General features: G+C 46.1%; 1 long non-coding RNA gene across 1 annotated transcript in view; it reads right to left on the reverse strand.

Annotated features, from left to right (window-relative positions):
* Window positions 1-19,858, reverse strand: part of LOC120862830 — a 585,125-nt gene that overhangs the window by 128,756 nt on the left and 436,511 nt on the right. The gene's annotated exons all lie outside the window — the stretch shown is intronic.

A 19,858-nucleotide genomic window follows, 5' to 3' on the forward strand; every position in this document is an offset into this window, starting at 1 on the left:
TTCTCATCACCTCTGACATCATCTCCTGATACTTCTTCCCACACACCTCTTCAAGTCTCTTTGCTCACCATCTCCCGACAAGACTGGACTTTCTGTGCCATCAGAGAAAGAACAAGGACCAATGAGAGGAAGCCACAAAACATCAGATTACGTGGGGATATGAGAAGCACCTTCTACTGGCTGAGTGGTTCAATGAAGAAAAGGGGTGCCACTGGCTGGGAGCAGGATCTTGGCTTCAAAGGTGCCAAGCAGGGGCTTCCCTGGCAGTCCAGTGGTTAGGAGTCCACTTGACAATGCAGTGGACACAGGTTCAATCCCTGGACTGGGAAGATCCCAGATGCTGTGGAGCAACTAAGCCCATGGGACACAGCTACTGAGCCCAAGCACTGCAAGTACTGAAGCCTGAGCACCTGGAGCCTGTGCTCCGCAACAGGAGGAGTCTTCATGGTAAGAAGCCCTTGCACCGCAGTGAAGAAACCCCGACGTTACAACTAGAGAAAGCCCGCATAAAGCAACAAAGACCCAGCACAGACAGAAAATAAACAAATAGAATTTTTTTAAAGGTGGCAAGCAGAGAAACTTGTCAGGGGTGTCCTGGGGTGGCTGCACAGGTACATCTGCTAAGGACTGGTCTAGGTGCTCCATAGTCTCCTCCAGCTCTGGATTTTATGGCTGTGGACAAAGATTCCACAATGGGGTTTTATGTGAAATGAGGGCTCCTGGGTGTCCTTGTGACAGTTGTGAGAGGGAATGGAATTGCCAGTGCCTTCAGCCAAACAGCGGTGTGGCTGGTGGCTGAGTTGAGCCCCTCGAGAAGAGGGCACAGCATGAGGAGTGTGGTGATGGGCAAGAGGAAGGAGGGGGTGAGTCTGCCTCCTGTGTTTAGAGGACTTGAAGGACATGAGCTTTGAGATCTCCAGTTGGTCTGGGAGTGTTTGAAGTTCTGAAAAGTATAGGAGTAGAGTCTGGGACATTGCCCTGGAACCATTTGCCAAATTCCTGGACACCAGAGTGGCCCTGGGGCTTACTGTAAATGTTGGGACATCATCAGTGTTTTCACAGAATGCTGGAATCTCAGGTCTGGGTGAGACCTTGGCATCGGTCCAGTCCAACCCCTCAGAGCTGGCACCCACTCTGGAGGCCTCATCCAACCCCTGCCAAACACCTCGGTGTTTGATTAAAGGAAACGATAGATGGAATGATCGACCATTGGCAGGTAAATAATTATCTCTACTTTCTTCCACTCCTCCTCCCTTGGCATGATAAGAAGCTCCCTGCCTTCTGAGAGAACTCACTCCACCTTGGGGTGGTTTTGCCCTGAAATCTGCTTAGCTAGGTGCTGATGCCCTCGTAGGACATTTTTTTATTGATTTCGCGTTATCTGAGGAATCAGGTGTTAGTTATTACAGTTGCTTATGATCAACACGACTACTAACAGCAAAATTGTGCCAGGCACTAGGTTGAGTACTTTACAAACTAAACACAAAGTCAGGCTTAGGAAAACTCCAGTGCTTACTGGGTCATAGCTGGAATGGTCCCCAGATGTCATTTCGTTCAGTCTTCATGTTCCAGAGTATAAGATCCAGACTCAGATCCAGCCACCAACCCTAGCTCTGTCATGGATGGATCAAAGTCATCTCCCTAAAGGAGGTGTGGTCACCAGGATTTCTGGACAACTTGTCTTCCTAAGGAAGCCAGTCCTGCAGGAATGTAGTTAGAAGCAGTTGTTTCTCTGAGGGTCACACAGAGACCTTCATCAGAACTGCCCTACCCACTTGTGTCAGGAGGCTGGGCTAAAGAGACATGTTCTGCAAAGTCCAGATGAAATGGAGGGCATTCTCTGGCCACTGTGGATGGCAGAAAGGCAATGACAGCCTCAGGTCAGGGTCCTTAGAAGCAGAGGCTGAGAAAGGGTATTAGGTCTCACAGTTTATAGAGGGAAAAACCTGCAAGGGAGGGAGATAGAGAAGCAGGATAGGGAGTGGAAAGGAACAAACGCCAATGTGTTTGAGCATAGGACTACCAGATAAAATACAGAACGTCCAGTTACATCTGAATTTTAGAGAAACAGTGAGCAATTTTTACTACAAGGATTTCTAAATATTGCATTGGACGTGCTTATACTAAAAATGTGTGCTTTGTCGATCTGAAATGCGAATTTAACTGGATATCCTGTATTTTTATTTCCTAAATCTGGCAACCCAGTCTAGGCCGACCAATCAGCTTTGTGTGCCCCAAACTGCCAGATTACCTGGGTTGTGAGAGTTTCAGTGCCCTAAACTGTGGTCTCAGGCAAAGCTTAGCCTTGGCCTAATCTTTGGGGAGGGGGTGGAAGTGGACTGACACTCTGGAACCTAAAGCGCACGACCAAAGTGTCCCCTTGAGAGGAAGGCACTGCCGTTTCAGATCCCTGTTTCACTGAGTCATCCCTGTGCTGGCTGTAGTTGCGGAGTGGCGGGGGTTGGGGGAGGGGGGTGCGGAGCCGGGCAGGCTGACCTCCTGGACAGGCAGCTCCTGTTTCCTGAGGGCAGTTCATCCAATAAAGGGGGCAGCTGTGAGTTGATACCAGGCAAGCAGGTCACATTCATAGCATCTGGGGGCAGGGTGCAAAGGGGCCCAGAGTGTTCCATACCATCTGCTCCACCATCTACAGGTCTCCAGCCCAGAGGCTCTATTCCACCCTTCAGGACGACAAGGGATGAAAACTAAGCCTGACTCCAGCCCCACTGCTCAGTGGGATAGCTCCTCTGTCCTAGGCTGGACGTATGGGAGACTCCAGTGCAGACTAATTAGGATATGCCACCATATTCACAAAGTTCTGTGAGAGCCCAGAGGAGGGGCTTTCATTATTTCCCTAACTGGGAGAAGGACCAGAACAGATTTTACAGACAGAGCAATATCTGCACCAGGCCTTGAAAATGAGTGGGAGTTTGTAGGGTTGGCGGTGGAGAGGCGAGGGGGTGGTTGAGGATGGGAGAGGAAGGTGCAGCTGAGGCATAAAGGTCAAAGTCCTAGAGGCTGAGGTGTAGAGGTACAAGATATAGAGGTCTTCTCATCAAGTCCCCCAGGAAGCAGTTACATGGGGCTTGAGTTTCTTTTCCGCAGACTGATCCCTAAGCCAGGAGAGCACAATGCCTTGCCAAGGTAGTAGATTCTACTGGGGCAGGTTTTGTCCGAATGACAAAGTATCTGGTTCAGGCAAAGTGCTGAAGGACTTATTTTCTGACCTAGGCTAATGCTTTGGAAAGTGCTGGCGGCCCTGCTGACTTGGGGATGCCCGGACACCTGGGGAACATCCCAGCTCCTGGCAGGGGAGGCCCCGCCACCCGGCCCTGGCCCAGATCCATGGGAAGACAAGCTTCCTTCTCACCTTTCCAGTATATCCTGAAACCAGAAGCCCCATGACACTGGCTTCTCTGTCCCTGCTCTGGGATTTCAGCTCTGGCTAAGGCAGGATACCCACACTACTGAGAAGCCTGAGAAGCTTCTGGGACAAAGGTGCAGGGAGGGTCAGCTGGGGAGAGCGATGGGACCCAGCCCAGATCAGTGTCCCCATTTCTGGGCTGAACTCGGAAAGCATTGTAGAGCTCAGCATCTGATTCTTCCAGTGGCCTTGTGATTTCTTTTCAGCCCTTTGCAGAGGGAAGGAGGGCTATTAGGTCCTTATTCCAACAACTTACTTGCTGTGTGACCTTAAACATGTCACTTGGCCTTGATGAGCCCACCTTCACATCTTTACTAATGACAAAAACATCAGCACTAGCAACTAACATCCTTGTAGCATTTGCCAGCTTTTACAATAGCACACTCCAGTACTCTTGCCGGGAAAATCCCATGGATGGCAGAGCCTGGTAGGCTACCATCCATGGGGTCACAAAGAGTCGGACACGACTGAGTGGACTTCACTTTCACAATAGCACAGTCACATAAATTTTCTGATTTAGATTTCTTAGCAAATTGTGAGGTGAATGAGTGGGCAAAGTAGCATTAGTATCTTCAATTTAAGGAAGAAGAAATTAAATATAAACAGCGTAACTTGTTCTACTGTTATAGCCACAAGGCCCCTGGGATTAGGGCTCCTGACTCTAAAACACCAAATAGACGATGACCTCTTATCAGAGTCTCAGGAAATGTCTGAGACAAGTCAGCACTTTAAAAGTTTTGATGATGGGACCCAGGGAGCGTTTGGTTTCCACGAGTTTTCTGACCCCTACAGAAGCTAGACTCGGGAGGGCAAGGTGTCCTACAATTGGCCCTGTATTCTGTTTCTGCTGCAGTCTGATGTGAATTCAAATCTCAGTGCCCTCTTAGAAATACAATAAAAATATTTCATTCTGAAGCCATGACCCCAATTGCTGGTAGAGATAAAATAAGATTTGACAACGTGGTGTTTCTCTTGGGATCCATTAGGGAGGTCCCAGGAGCCCCAGAGTCTGAGGGCTGGTGTCCTTTTTAGATTCCAAAGTGACTGTATCTCAGATCACTCACTGCTTAGAATCTAAAGAAGCAGACCAAGCTAGTGCTGAGGGTTCCGAGGTGGGAAAGGTCTCTTCCAGTTGGGGTGAGGGGCTGAGGAGAGGAGCAGAGTCAGGGAAAGAAAATAATAAAAATAGCGTTAATGAAGACTGTTTAGTTTTTTTGGAGAGATAAGAAGGAAGCAGTTGGGAAGATGTGAGGTTTGGGGTGAGCAAGGAGTTTGCATCCAGACACAGATTTCAGCATAGCCACTTATGAGCTAAGCGAATCCAGGCCAGTCACTCATCTCTCTATATCTCCTCACCTGTGACCTGGGTGTGGCAGGACCACACCCTAGCACCACTGTCAAGGTCCAGGTTTCCAAAGGGCTGGCAGAGTGCTTGACCACAGCGGGGACTCAATATGTGTTAATTCCACTGGTTTCCCCACCTCTTCCCTTAAGTGAATCACTCGCCTAGAAAGTATGGAACTCTCTTTCATCAAAATACACAAAAACTCTGTCTTCAGATTTCAGAGAAATCTGACAAAACTAAATTTTAAGATGAAAAAAGGGCTCTGCATGAGTAATGAACCCATCGACTTATTTTCTTCTGACCTTGCTAGCCATGCTCCCCCAAACATGCACACACACATGAACATACATGCACACACAGAACTGGCGTGCCACGGAGAAGAATGGCCAGCATCCTGCCCAGGCTAAATGTGGAGGCAGAACAGGCCATTCTGGATCCCCTGGGGAAATGGGGTCTGTGCTTGGCCCCTGCCAGCAGGCTCTGAGAACCAACCACAGGCCTAGCGTCCTCTGCCCACTCTGCCCCGTAAGGATGGAGCCCGGTATCCCCGTTCCGATTTCCTCTCAGGAAAAGAAATGAAGGAAATTGGAGACAGACGAAATGAAAGCAAAAGGATGGAAGGAAGGAGGGAAGGTAAGAGACCTGGTACAAGTGTGAAATCAAAATAATAGCCTCAGGCTTGTGAGATACGTGTGAACAGAGTGACGTGGGCAACCCCCAAAATAGACCTTCTGTTAAAAATAGCCTTGGTCTAAATGTGGAAAGAGTGTAAATATAGTAGCGGTTTCGGCTTACTACTAGCCGAGCCGCCCCAGCTCCAAGTAACAGAGGCTTATTATAGGATGTGTGCGTCAGCAGCAGGAGAGGAGGGAGGGCAGACGGGCAGGCCCTGGGCTATGGGTACAGTACCCTCCAGCCGGCCAGGGTCAGCCGGCCTCTTGTGGAGTGGGATGGCTGGGTTGCCCTAAAATGCTCTCACAGAACTCTGATGGGCAGAAAACTCCAGCCAAGCTGCGGGGTGGGAAGGAAGGAAGGAAGCAGTCACGGTGCTGAATGGATCTGGGGAGATCGTCTGGAAAATGCTACTCACTCTCCTCTGGAGCTTCACCAGGCGGTGTGCTCACTGTCCAGGATGATGCTCGCTCCTGGACACGGCAGGGAGCTTTCAAAGGAAACCCTTGGGATGACTGGGTTGTGGACAAAGCAGTTTCCTCAGCCCTGAGGGCAGGGGAGAAAACCCCTAAGTGCCAGAAAAGAATTTGATTCAAATCAAATCAGTTTGATTAAAAAAAAAAAGAGACTTTGGGTTTTAATCTCCATGTCCTGGGCATTACTTAGTAGGTATGCACAGCACGTCGGCTGACTGTACGGCTGACTGGCTGAGGGTGCTGCTTTTCCGGGGCAGGACCAGAGAGGGCTGTTCTGTGGGAAGCTCAGTGCTGTTCATTCTCTTGATCAGGTGCCCGTGGAGTGATTGCCCATGTGGGTGCTAAGACCTGCTCCCGGCTGCATGTCTCATCTAACCTCTCAGGGGACCCTCACTACCCCCCTGATCTGTCACTCTTTAACCCAGGTCATCACTCCTCTCTGCTCAGCACATGTTTGTGTATATGTCATATATGCACACATCCCAACACACACACACACACACACACACACACACACACATGAAGTTAGCGGTCTGAGGCCCATTTCCATCAAGAGCCCTTTACACCCCTTGCTTCCTCCCCACTCTGGCCTCTTACTTCCACTGTGTCCCTCTGTTTGCCCTGCTCTAGGCTTCTAGCTGCTTCTTTTCATCCTTAACCTTGAGAGCTTGCCCCCTGGAGAGAAGGCACGCCTGGGCCCTTCAGGTGGATCTTCAACTTCTTTCTTCTCAGGCACCACTGAGGCTTGCTCTGTGGCTCTGCCCCCTCTGGTTCTGCCATCCCCAGAGACTACCCTACTGAGTTACCTCTTGCCCCAGCCAGGACAAAGCCCTTTTCATCTCTCATCTACACACTGGTACTGGTCTCCCCAGTACCATCCAAACTGCCCTGAAAACCACCTTTCTAAGATGCAGGCTCAACACTGTCACTGCTCCACTCAAAATACTGGCAGTGACTCCCCATGGCCTGCTGGACAAAGTCCACCTCTTGGAAGGCCCTTACTTGTCCTCGCACCTCTTCTGAGAAGCCTTCCTGGATCTCTTCTTCTAACCCAAATCTTAAGTTGTTCTTTTATACTTGAAAATGAATCACGAGGCCTTATCCCATATCTCGGTGAGGGGCCCTCTCATGTGCTCCAACAGAGCCTATATGTTCCTTTTCTACCACACTTATCACTCTGTGTCAGAGTTGTCTTTTTAACTGTTGGTTTCACCCAGTGGATTATGACTCTATAAAGGCAAGGTCTGGGAGGACTTGTTCATGCCATATCCCCAGTGCCTAGCATGGTGTTTGGTTCATTGCACCGATTGAAATGGGCTTCCAGGGCTCTCTCCTTCCGCTGTGGCCTGAATATTTGTGTCCCCTAAATTCATATGTTGAAAACCTAATCCCCAGTGTGACGGTATTTGGACACAGGGCTTTGGAGAGGTACTTACGTCATGAGAATCCTCCAATTAAAAATAAATAAATAAAATAAAAAATCAAATAGATAACTAACAAGTACCTACTGTATAGCACAGGGTAACTCTGATCAATATTCTGTAATAACCTAAGTGGGAAACGAATTTGAAAAAGAATAGATGTATCTATATTATAACTGATTCACTTTGCTGTACACCTGATGTACAGTTGATTGTACATCAACTGTAGTCCAGTATAAAATAGAAATCTTTTAAAGAACCTGCAATAAAAAAAGCCCACCTGATGGGATTAGTGCCTTTATCAGGAAAGACAGGAGAGATTTCACCCCCTGCCACATGAGGACCCAGCAAGAAGACAGTAGACCAGGAAGAGGGCTGTCCCCCAACCATGCTGGCACCCTGATACGGGACTACCAGCCTCCAGTTCTGTAAGAAGTAACTATCTGTTGTTTAAGCTACTCAATCTATGGGACTGGTTATGGCAACCCAAGGTGACGAAGACAACTTTACCTTCTACAGAGGCCACCAGCTGTTTCCAGGCTCCTCTGCTACTTTCCACAGCCCCCGCTACCAGCCCTGTGTACTGGTGTGAGGACCACCCAGATACAACCCTGAGATGGTGAGCCTGGAGTCAGAAGAACTGGATTGGAGTCTCACCTCCATATCTTAGCTGTCTGCCATCGGGCAAGTTGCTGTACCTTTCTAGCCAGTTTTCTCAACTGTGAAAAGGGGTAACACCACTCACTGCATGGTGTGGCTGTGAGGACTGAGAGGCGGAGAGCGTGGGGCTATAAGCACCTGTGTAGCACCCTTCAGACACTGGGGCCTTTGTCACAGCCCTCAGCCCTGACGGCCGTGCTTCGGCGACCCGCTCAGATCCAGTCGTGTTGACTCAAGCTGCTGTTTGGGCTCATAAGAATGTCCTAGAAAGCACTTTTGCCACCTCTCTGTGTTAACAGCTCAAAATCTCCAGACACTTCTGATTGCCAGGACCCTTTTGAGCACACAATTATTTTCTTCCTCAAAATCCTTAAAAAGAAAAAGGCTTGAATGGCAATCAGGACTGGCAGAAGCTGGACTGTCATTGTGAACTGAGGAAGGAGGCTACAAAAGGAAATGGGAAGAAAGTGGATATGCTGATAGCCAGGCTGGTGCTCTTCCAGGTAAGTCTACCTGCCCTGGCCCCAGGCGGCCCTCCTGGGGTTGGCTGGTCTTCAGGCTGCCAGGGTATAGCAGAAGTAATGAATAGTGTGGAATAGCAAGCACTGGGCAGATTATACCTTTTACTCAGAGTGTTAAAACAGTGGAAAAAGCCGGACTGTAGATCCAGCAAAGCCCAGCTTTAGTCTCTTTTCTGCCCCCTTATGAACAGAGTATAACTAGACTCTTAAACTCTTACAGCCTCAGTTCCTCATCTGCAAAATGATAAGAAACAAATTCAAATGTGATTGTGTCTGGAAATCTCAAGCACAATACCCGTGTTCAATAAATGGTAATTGTAACTGATTCTAAATCAACTTCTCTAGACTAGTATTTCATACTGCCAAGAAATAAGCAAAGACAAACGATTCAGAAAACTAAAGTTTTGGAGTTGATTGTGTTTTTATATTAAAAAAAAATACCTCTCAATCAAGACAAAACAATCTCCACAGAGCAGTCTGAAAAACTTGCCATGGAAGCAAGGATTTGGGGGAAGGACAAGAAAAGAGACTTCTGTAGGATTATACTAGAAGAATCAGAGCCTCAGATTGCTTAGAATCTCTAAAATTTGTGCTGCAGCTTGTTATATAGAAATTCTAACAACTAGGATGCAATATATGTTTCCAGATGGCATACACTAATAGAATTATGTGTGTGTGGGGGTGCTTCTGGAATTGTGTCTCTTCATCAGCCACTGATCTATAATCAATCTATCTTTCCTCTGTCTTAACTTTTCTTATATATGCACACATCTGTAGTTTCATGTAACAAATGGTCAGATGAGTAGGTGGGGTTAGGGGTGTGGTGGAGAGGCCAGGAGCTCAGACCCTGAAGGAAAACATTCCTGATTCAATCCTTGGCTCCACCTTGTATCGTCTGAATGGCATGTTGGGGAGAACGTATAATATTATCTACCTTATCTACCTCAAAGATAGTTGTAAAAATGAGGGATACTGTGGTAAAAATGCTTAGCATAGTTCTACCAGTATCACTGTATAAATTCACATGGGCTTCCCTCGTAGCTCAGTGGTAAAGAACCCACCTGCCAAGTAGGAGACACGGGTTTGATCCTTGGGTCGGGAAGATCCCCTGGAGAAGAAAATGGCAACCCACTCCAGTATTCTTGCCTGAGAAATCCCATGGACAGAGGAGTCTGGTGGGCTACAGTCTATGGGGTTGCAAAGAGTTGCACACGACTGAGCGTCTGAACAACAGCCATAAATTCCCACACATATATACATAAATGTAAATACTCATCCTCTCAGTTAGGTATTCAGTTCAGTTCAGTTCAGTTCAGTTCAGTCCCTCAGTTGTGTCCGACTCTTTGCGACCCCATGAATCGCAGCATGCCAGGCCTCCCTGTCCATCACCAACTCCTGGAGTTCACGCAAACTCACGTCCATTGAGTCCATGATGCCATCCAGCCATCTCATCCTCGGTCGTCCCCTTCTCCTCCTGCCCCCAATCCCTCCCAGCATCAGAGTCTTTTCTAATGAGTCAGCTCTTCGCATGAAGTGGCCAAAGTACTGGAGTTGCAGCTTTAGCATCATTCCTTCCAAAGAAATCCCAGGGCTGATCTCCTTCAGAATGGACTGGTTGGATCTCCTTGCAGTCCAAGGGACTCTCAAGAGTCTTCTCCAACACCACAGTTCAAAAGCATCAATCCTTCGGTGCTCAGCCTTCTTCACAGTCCAACTCTCACATCCATACATGACCACAGGAAAAACCATAGCCTTGACTAGACGGACCTTAGTCGGCAAAGTAATGTCTCTGCTTTTGAATATGCTATCTAGGTTGGTCATAACTTTTCTTCCAAGGAGTAAGCATCTTTTAATTTCATGGTTGCAATCACCATCTGCAGGGATTCTGGAGCCCCCCAAAATAAAGTCAGCCACTGTTTCCACTGTTTCCCCATCTATTTCCCATGAAGTGATGGGACCGGATGCCATGGTCTTCGTTTTCTGAATGTTGAGCTTTAGGCCAACTTTTTCGCTCTCCTCTTTCACTTTCATCAAGAGGCTTTTTAGTTCCTCTTCACTTTCTGCCATAAGGGTGGTGTCATCTGCATCTGAGGTTATTGATATTTCTCCTGGCAATCTTGATTCCAGCTTGTGTTTCTTCCACTCATTCACATAAGTGCGTGTTGACAAATAAGCATGTGTACCTACACATGTGTGCATTTAAGTATAGACACACAGGGCATGTACAATTTTGCTGTATAACCTAATGGAGAATACTGTTTCTCCCAGAGTTGGTGTCCAGAAATATCTTTGAGCCTGAGTTCCTATAATGCTCTGCATGCAGAGACTGTGGGTTGGGGGCTGAGACAAAGCACCTGTTGTGCTCAAGTGAAAGATGTCAGGATGGGGTAGGTGTGGTGGCTGTGAGATACGCCTTGCAGACAGGAAGCCATGTTGACAAAGGGCCCCAGCTGCTGTGTGCTCGTATTTGTATTGAGGCCTTATTTCCTATGGACTGCTCCCAGCCTATCAGCCTGGAGTGAGTCAGAGGTGCTAACACTCCTAATCTCCCAGAGAACAGGGGCTTCTCTGATAGTTGGCTGTGGTTTGTCCCTCATGGCCTTGCTCAGCCTTCCTAGAACACATAGTGGGTCTTCCAGCCAACATTCCTCCCCACCCTCCTCCACTGAGATCAGACTTGCAATCTGGTATGACGGTTCTCCCCGCTGGCCTCTCCCAGCTCCCTTCTCGTGTGCTTCCCCAAGTAAAATCCTCAAGTTTAATCCTGTCTTGGTGTGTGCTTCTAACACCACAGGGACATGTGGAATCCCAGGTCACATAGGAGCCCAGAGGAGGGAGCAGAACTGCATTCCTGATCACGCATGCTGCACCTCATTAACTTGCACACCCACATTGCCAGGCAGCACTTATTACCATCCAGGCGGGATGAGGAGACTGAGGTCTGAGAAGCCCTGTCCCGTGCCCAGGCTCACAGGATCAGAAAGTAGCCAAGCCTGGTCAGAAATCCAGGCTTCCTGAACCCCAAGTCTCTGCTCATTTTGCTCTGTGCTGCCCAATGAGCACCTTACCAAGAGTTTTCACAAGCCTCATATCACATCCTCAATTACATCCTCAATTATCATCGTGACTCTTTTGTCCCTCCTCCAAGGGACTTGTCTCACTCCCAAGCCACTTTAGTCCCTGCAAAAAATCTGGGAGTTTCCTATTCCTCCTGACACTCCCCACAAATTCTCATTTCCTCTCTCTTGCTGGGAGCAAAAGCCCCAGGGAGACTGAGCCTCACTGTACCAAGTACATAGCAGCCTGGGGTCCGGCCTGGGGATGTGGGGAGAAGCTTCTGCTCCCTGCACTGGAAACTTGCCCACTGAGCCTCCTTCCTTTTTGCTTGAAAGTGCTCTAGAGTTTCTGTGCTCACAATGCATCTCTTTGGAAGCCTGCCCTCTGAGGGTTGCCATGGTGACTATTTTGGTACTGCATGCTAGAAAAAGCCGAGGCACCTGCTGGTCACACCACCAAAACTTGTCTCTCTGAAAAATCAGCAGATGGCATTTGTCAGAAATTCCTACTTCTTGATTAATTTGAGAAAAAGAAGAGTGTGTAGCAATGCTTGTGTCCTTTAACCTGGATTGGCTGTGTTGGTGTTTCTTTGGGGAAATGTGAAATCACTGTGCACAAACCCCACAAGCTTCCTTTGAAGGTGGTGGGTCACTTCGTTTTCCAGAGAGGCTAAGAAGCTTGGTGATTTTAATTTCAGTAGATGAAAACAAGGGGAAGGTGGTGATGCCACTTTCCCATGAAGAGGGGTGAGGATTTCAAGACTGATTCTGTAAAGGGTCATCTCTCATTTCTAGTAACTTCCACAGATTTTCAAACATTCTTCAGATTGGATCCAAATTTTAATTAACATGAATGGGAAAAAAAATCATGATTTTTTGGATTTGAATCCCAGCTCTGCCACCCATTAATTTTGTGACCTTAGGGCAGTCCCTCAGGCCATCCAAAGCTCAGATTCCCCAGTGATAAATCAATGATGATAAGAGTATTTATCTCATAAGTTTGTAATAAGGATTAAATGGGATAGCTATTATTATCATCATCATTATTATTAACTAGAATTAAACTTAGGCATGGAGGAATTGACCAATCCATATGCTCATACAGATTTTACATATAACTCTGTTCATAAAAATAAGTTAATTTCACTGTTGCAATCTAAGCAATGATATTTTAGTTAGAACAACCTAACCCCTCCCCCCAAAAAAACTTCTAGGTGCACATTGTATAATGTGTCTCTAACTTAACTGTTCTCTTATTCTGCTTTCCTAGGTCTCACATCCCGGCTTTCACATGCTCTTGTCACAGCTTGCAATATTCTTTGTTCCCAGTGTTATTTAGCAAACTTTGAATGTAGGTGTGAGCTGGTTCCCTAAACATACCTTGACTACTAGCTCTTAATTTGGGGCTATTTGCAAGCATCTTCAGCACACTGGGTTATGTAGATTTCTACCCTTTTTTCACTTGTTTGTTCTCTAGGAAGAATTTCTCTATGGTAATTTGATTCTATAATGAGGCCTGGTAAATTAGGAATGGCAAAACCTGGGTGATCACCCTTCCCTCCTGTGGCTGTGACAGACATTGCTAATCAATTACAACATTCTTCCCACCGAGCCCTGAAGGACTTGCGAACCTTCCTGAAGACAGTGTTCAAGGAAGCCATGCTAATTCACTAGAATCAGCACAGGAAAGGGAAGGAAATCTGTTTGCCATTCCTGGCATTGGGGAAAGAACCCTGGAATGGAAAGCAGCAAAGGTAATGCTAATCCCAGTTCTGCCTTTAACTAAGTCTGTGAACTTAGATTCATCATTTCCTTCTCTGAGGCTCAGTTTCCATATTTGAAATAAAAGAAAGAAAGAAAGAAAAAAGGAAGTCTTTAATTCCTTCTAGTTCTAAAAGTCTCTATACTCTCAGCATCCACCTCCCCACCTCCCACTACAAACACATATTCTCCCATCAGGTGGGCTCCCAACACCCAAAGCAGGCTCTGATCTGTGCTTTTCCTGGGACTTGTCCAAATGATCAGATTTTATCAAACATCCTGGGGTGGCTGAGTGCTAAATAAAACATTCTCAGATGCTTAGAATTACCAAATTGCAGCATTTGAGAGCTGAAAGTCACCGTAGAGCACACTGGGATGAATCCTCCATACTAAAGACGAAGAACTAGAACAAGTTGAGTCCAGTGAATTCCCTGGGGCCACTCAGCAAGTTAGCAAGTTGATCTGGTCCCCGTTTGGGGATCCATCAGGTCTGAGACCAGGCCAGTCCTCAGTTGTGTGACCTGTGCTCCACCGACGGGATGTACCCATGGAAGAATTCAGTTCAGAAGTGGAGCAGAAAGCCTTGGGAGTGTCAGAGCCTGAGGTTCTGGTGTTCAATGCTCAGCATGTTTGGTGAAAGCCATGGTATTTATGCCTGCACGGGTTGCCAGTGGGGCCTTTGAAGATGTTATCTCACTTTGTGGTTTGGGCATTTGCCTGGCTGGCTACCTATATGCTGCACTCTTTGGCTGTCCTGAAGATTTTGTGAGCTATCTAATATTCTTTAATAATTCTCTTTCCATTAAAATGAGCTAAGTGGGTTCTGTTGTTTATACTAAGAGTCCTGACTGGCACACCAACCCTTGAAAGGAAAGGAAATTCTAAATATAAACGCCACTTCACAGACACTTGTTAATCCTCTCTCTTCTCCTCCGCCCTCCTGCCTTTCTTCTGTCATGCCTGTCAAAGTCATCATCATTGAAGCATTGTGGGACCTGTGAAAAGAGATATGTTGGATCTAAATTCCCACAAAATGACACTGGGTGTTTGAAAACGCTTACAAAGAGGCATTGCTCCTCAATGGGGAGGGGTGGGCATCTCAAGGATTTGTGAGGGCTGCAGGGGATGGGTGGTGGGGGGTCAAAGAGGGTACAGATGTTCCTTTAGCTCCTCTCCTTCCATCTGCCCCATTCTAGAATTTAAAATACTAGTCAGAATGATGGAAGATAATTTTCATTGGCTCATGTGTGAACTTAAATAGCTGATTCCCAGGCTGGTACTCCTGCTCTTCTCCTAGATCCCTCCTTGAAAGGCTTGTGCTATGTAGCAAGAGGTACACATGGATTAATTTGCTTGGAGAACCTTCCATGCAATGACAAAATAATTACAGATGATCCAAAAAACAAACAAAGAGGGACAGGGAAGGGAAATAAAGACCAGCAGAGCAAAGGAGAGGCTGAAAACAGAATAAATTCTCCTTACCTGAGTTCCACAAATAGCAACTGTTCATGCAACTTGGTGGGTGGAGAATGGACTCAGATCTACCTGGCACCCATTAGATGTGTGATCTTGGGCCTTTTGGGCAGATTCTCTAACCTCTCTGAGCCTCTCTTCCCTTTATTTTATATATTACATATATTATATAGTATAGTCTGCACTGGGCTTCCTGGGTGGCTTGGTAGTAAAGAATCCGCCTGCCAACATAGGAGATGCAGATTCAATCTCTAGGTCAGGAATTTCCCCTAGAGAAGAAAGTGACAACCCACCACAGTATTCTTGCCTGGGAAATCCCATGTGACAGAGGAGCCTGGTGGGTACAGTCCATGGGGTTGCAAAGAGTCAGACACTACTGAGCAACTAAATAACAACAACATAGATGTATTATATTCTCATTATTTGTGATAGTTTGTCCTATAGACTGACTGAGAATGTCGTCAAGAGCAATATTGAATTGCTCCTCTGAGGAGAAACATATAACTTTGCTTTCTGTGTGTTTCTGTTTAAAGACATTAATATTATTGTTGATTCATTGACATTGAATTCCTGGCCAGCAGCGCTGGAATTCATGCCTGAATGAGGCTCATCTAACATAATTTTCTCTATAAGTCACACCACAATCTCCTTGTACACCACTATGCTTGAAGACATTTTAAACAGTAAAATCTCTAACAAAAAGAGCACAATATGTGAAAATAGATGGCAAAAAGGAGCTTGTTTGCAGTATGAGAGCTGAAACAAGACGGCACAGTGTCACCTTGTTGAACCTTGGCTGGGAACATCTGTGATGGGCAGCTCAGGTTTTTAACTGCTCTGGCCTTGTCTGCAAACAACTGTAGGGTGCTGCGAGTGTTGGTTTTGGGATTACAGATCAATTTTAACAAGTAGGCAAATTCGCACATATGGAATCTGTGACTAACGAGGATTGACTATATATAAAATTATATATTGCTAACTTATCTCACTTAGTTTTTGTCAGGACCAAATACATGGGAGGATTCATCACAAACAGTAAGACACTGTAGAAATTAATTTAATGGTTATATAACACACGTGCTGGTGGATGCCAGCACATTCTCTCAGTTCAGGTGTCACCTCCTCCAGGAAGTCTTATATCAAAGGCAATGACTTAACTCTAAATACAAACTAGATTGGGTTACTGGTTTGCCTGAGTGGGGTGGAAAGAAAAGAAGGTCAAGACAACCACTCGTTTATTTCATTCAACTTCTTACCTTGTCCAGGAACCTAGATGCAAGGGTATACACTGCCAAGTGGCAAGGTCAGGATGTATATCCAGGATTTCTGACTCCAGAGTTTGGAGTCTTAACCTCTAGGATATACTAAAACCAAATTTTGTCACATCAAAAGTGCATCACTTAAAATTTCCTGGAGAAAACTCATGGACTCTTGGGAATACCTCTCTGTACCTCCTCCCATTACCCCAGTTAGAGAAACATAGGTTTACTGGAGTCGCTCCAAAGTGTGCTAAAGGTTATAAGCCTCTTTCCTTGCCCCCTTCAAACCACCACCCCAGTGGTGGCGTGGTGGCTCCAAGAAGACACAAGATGACAGTGGCCTGGAGTGAAGACTTAGGGCTCTGGGATCATGAAGTGGGAATGAATTGGCTCTGTGGAGGATTAATGATGGAGATTCGATCTAGGAATTGGCTAAGCATGAGCAAAGAATACCAAAGAGGCTTCTGAGATGGGGACATGGCCTGATGGCCTGTCTCCAGTCTCATTTCTCCTCTGCTGTTTGAGAGTTTATGGGGATATGGATTCCATGCCCAAAGGCAAAATTTCCTAGAACTAGTACCCTGAGGAACCCATTCATTCTACAAATGTTTACTGAATGCCTGCTATACTCCAGGACTTGTGTAAAGGGTTGAGCATACTGACATTAAGCATTAGGATGTACTCATATTGTATTTACCTTAGGAGAGATAGTCAGACCCAGTGGTTGAGAACATTTCCTCAATTTCCTCATGGTGACATGGAGGAAATCCCAGTACCTACCTTACAGAGTTGACATGAAATTAAATAGGCTAATACACATAAAGGTTGAGACCAGTGCCTGTTATGTCACAAGCCCTCATTATTGCTGTTATTAATTTAAGTGAGCCCATGAGAGAGAAAGAATGTGAGAAAGAAAAATGTTGTGCTGGCAGCTATGCAGGTGCATATGCTTTCTTTCAAGGTGCATATGCGGGATTCTGAGGTCGTATTGATTGGCTATGGATGTCGTGTTGTGAATTTACATTTAACCCCATATTAACCCCTATATTTACCCCCATATTACAGGAACCCCCACTGCAGTAGTAGCAATGAGTTGTAGCAGTAGTAGTGGCAGCAACGAGTGTTTACTGAGCACATATGCTGTATCAAGCCACAGTGCTATGTCTCATCCATGTTTCATCTAGTTCACACAATAATGGGTTCCATTGTTGAGGTTTTAAGAAACTACAGTATGAGGCAGTAAAGCAATGTGTCCAAAGGTACAGCTGACACATGACCAGGTCAGGAGGTGAACTCAGTTTTTACAAGTGCAAATGCTGGATCTTAGCCAATAAGCTATACTGTCTCTGAGAAAATGCACAGCCTAGGGGCACTGCTGGCAATTTTAAACAAATAATCCTGATAGGTGGGAAAAGTGCTGGAAGAGGTGACACGGTAATTAAGCTTTTTGCCAACCTGTTCTCTCCCTATCACTCTCTTGCTGGTGCCTAAATGGCAGGGACCAGATATTGCCCATCTTGGTTCTCCTTGCACTAGCCAAGTGCTCAGTAAATATTTGCAGGTTCGGTTTGATTTGAATGAGATATAATGACTCTTTCAGATGGTGCTCCATGACTGAGTTAATGATTTCTCTAGTGTGGATTACAAGCCCTAAGGGTATGTTATTGTTTCTGAAGCTGGAGCCAGAAATGACAGTCTCTGTTTAAGGATGTAAGAATGCTCAAAATAGGAATGATGTTCATTGCAAGCAAACTTGTTAAATATGGGCCCCTTTGGTTTTTGGGTCATTCACAACTGGCTACCTTCTACTTTTCTATGTTCCAAAAAGCTCCTGGCTGATCTGTTTCCCTGAGTCATGAGTTGAAATGCAAAATAATAAGGCAGATCCTATCTTTGCAATGAAAACCCCACGGGCTACATTTCATCTGTAAAAGCAGCTATGTGCCAACCTGACCTTCTCTCCAGTCTCATTCTCTTTTTGCCTCTATTTGGGCACACCCAGAGGAAGGGAGATCACCACCATTCATTCCATCTTTGAGAAGTTCTGAGCCTCAGGCAAGGTCCTCTTACTAAGTGAAGCTGCCTATCTAGAGCTTTCTCCCTTTTGACAGCCTCCAAGGGTCACACAAATAGCCACCAGCTTCCTTTGCCTCAAGACAGTTCTTCAGAGATTAGATATTACTCCTATCAAGGCCATATTCATAGTTCCTTTGAGCACCCTCCATAGAGCACGGTTTCCAGTCCCCTCACAGCTTGGTCAGCTTAAGTGGATGACAGCGTGAGGTCCAGAACAGAACATGGTGCTTTAGATACAGTTTAGCACGGTAAACATGGACCATGCTCTTTACAACATCCTTCTTATTTCTGCAGTGGCACCCCACCTTTGATGTGGCTTGAATTAGATTCCATAGTTTTTTTCCTTGCTATTGCTGTCAAGACAGTGCCCCCAAATAGGGAGGCATCAGTCCCAGGGCTCTGAGAGCTGGTGGGAAACTGCCATGAGTAAAGAAACAAGAGAGGTTGCCTCTTCTCCCTGCACAAGTCCCTGGATGTACAGAGGAAGTGGACATCCCAGGCCCCATGTGAACAGGCAGAGGAAGAAGGCTTTGAGAAAGCGTACTGGTGCAGGGTGGAGAGATTTGGGTTTAAAGCACACTATTTCACTTGCCATGAAGTGGACGTGCCAACTCCTCCGCACACAGGGAGGAGACATGTCAAGGACAAAGTGGCAAGTAGCCTAAACATTCTCGGTGACCTCTAGTCCCAACTCATTAGGTCATACAGACAAGAAATATTGGTCTGACATCCAGAAAGCAGTATCAACATTTTTATATTTTTCCTGAGGTTCTTTTAAAAAGGTAAAATGGAGAGATTTCATTGAATGAATCACAGCAAAAATTGTCTTTGCTTATGTATGTCCCCAAAGTCGGCCACACTTTGATAGCTACACAATTTCCCCAGCTGAAAGTTCCTTTCTTTCCCCTTCTCTCCTCCCAAACCTATGAAACAAACTCTCTAATGAGGGGAACTATTGGAAGAAACCTGACTCCCAATTCTCTCTTTCCTTGCTCCTTCCTTTAATTGTGTTGTTCATTTACTCCATTTTTTCAAGAGATCCTTAAAAAGCACCTGTGTGATCCTGGGCAGGTCATTTGACTTACTCTGAGTCTCAGCTTTACCATGGGATAATGACTGTGAGGCATTTAGTATGTGGCTAGAAATGATATGCCTTTTCCACAGCAAGTTACATTCAACCAACAACATTAGGCTGGGGCTTAGAGGATATATGCTCACATGTCTCAGACTGAATTTGCTTCTTGGAAAAATTCGTGGTACAGTAGGGGAGACGAGTCAGGCAGAGCAACACCACTAACAGAAAGTAGAGCCTGCTGAGAGGACAGGACAGGACTGTGAGAGGTAAGGATAGGCAGAGCCCAGAAGTCTCCCTGAAAAAGTCAGGTTTGGGCAGATCCCTGCTGAAGGGCCAGATTTGACCACAAAGGAACAGAGGAAAGGAGAGAGGGGTGCTTGTGCTGGGAGAGAGAGCTGCAACACAGAATGAGTAGGTAGTAAGTCTGGAAAGCAGATGGAAGGTGGGTATTAGTCTGATTAAGGTCTGACTTTCTTGTTTCAGAGTTGGAGCTACAAACAGGTCTCAATGAACTTTTGCACAGACTCATGGGGTATGAGCAAAAACCAGTCCAGAGAGCTTTAATGCCAAGACCAAGTGGGAAGAAAGAGAAGTACTGAAAGTCAGAGAGGGGTCACTGTTTCTCCAGGAATATTTGGT

The sequence above is a fragment of the Oryx dammah genome, unplaced genomic scaffold (assembly GCF_014754425.2).
Source record: "Oryx dammah isolate SB20612 unplaced genomic scaffold, SCBI_Odam_1.1 HiC_scaffold_1, whole genome shotgun sequence".
Lineage (NCBI taxonomy): Eukaryota > Metazoa > Chordata > Mammalia > Artiodactyla > Bovidae > Oryx > Oryx dammah.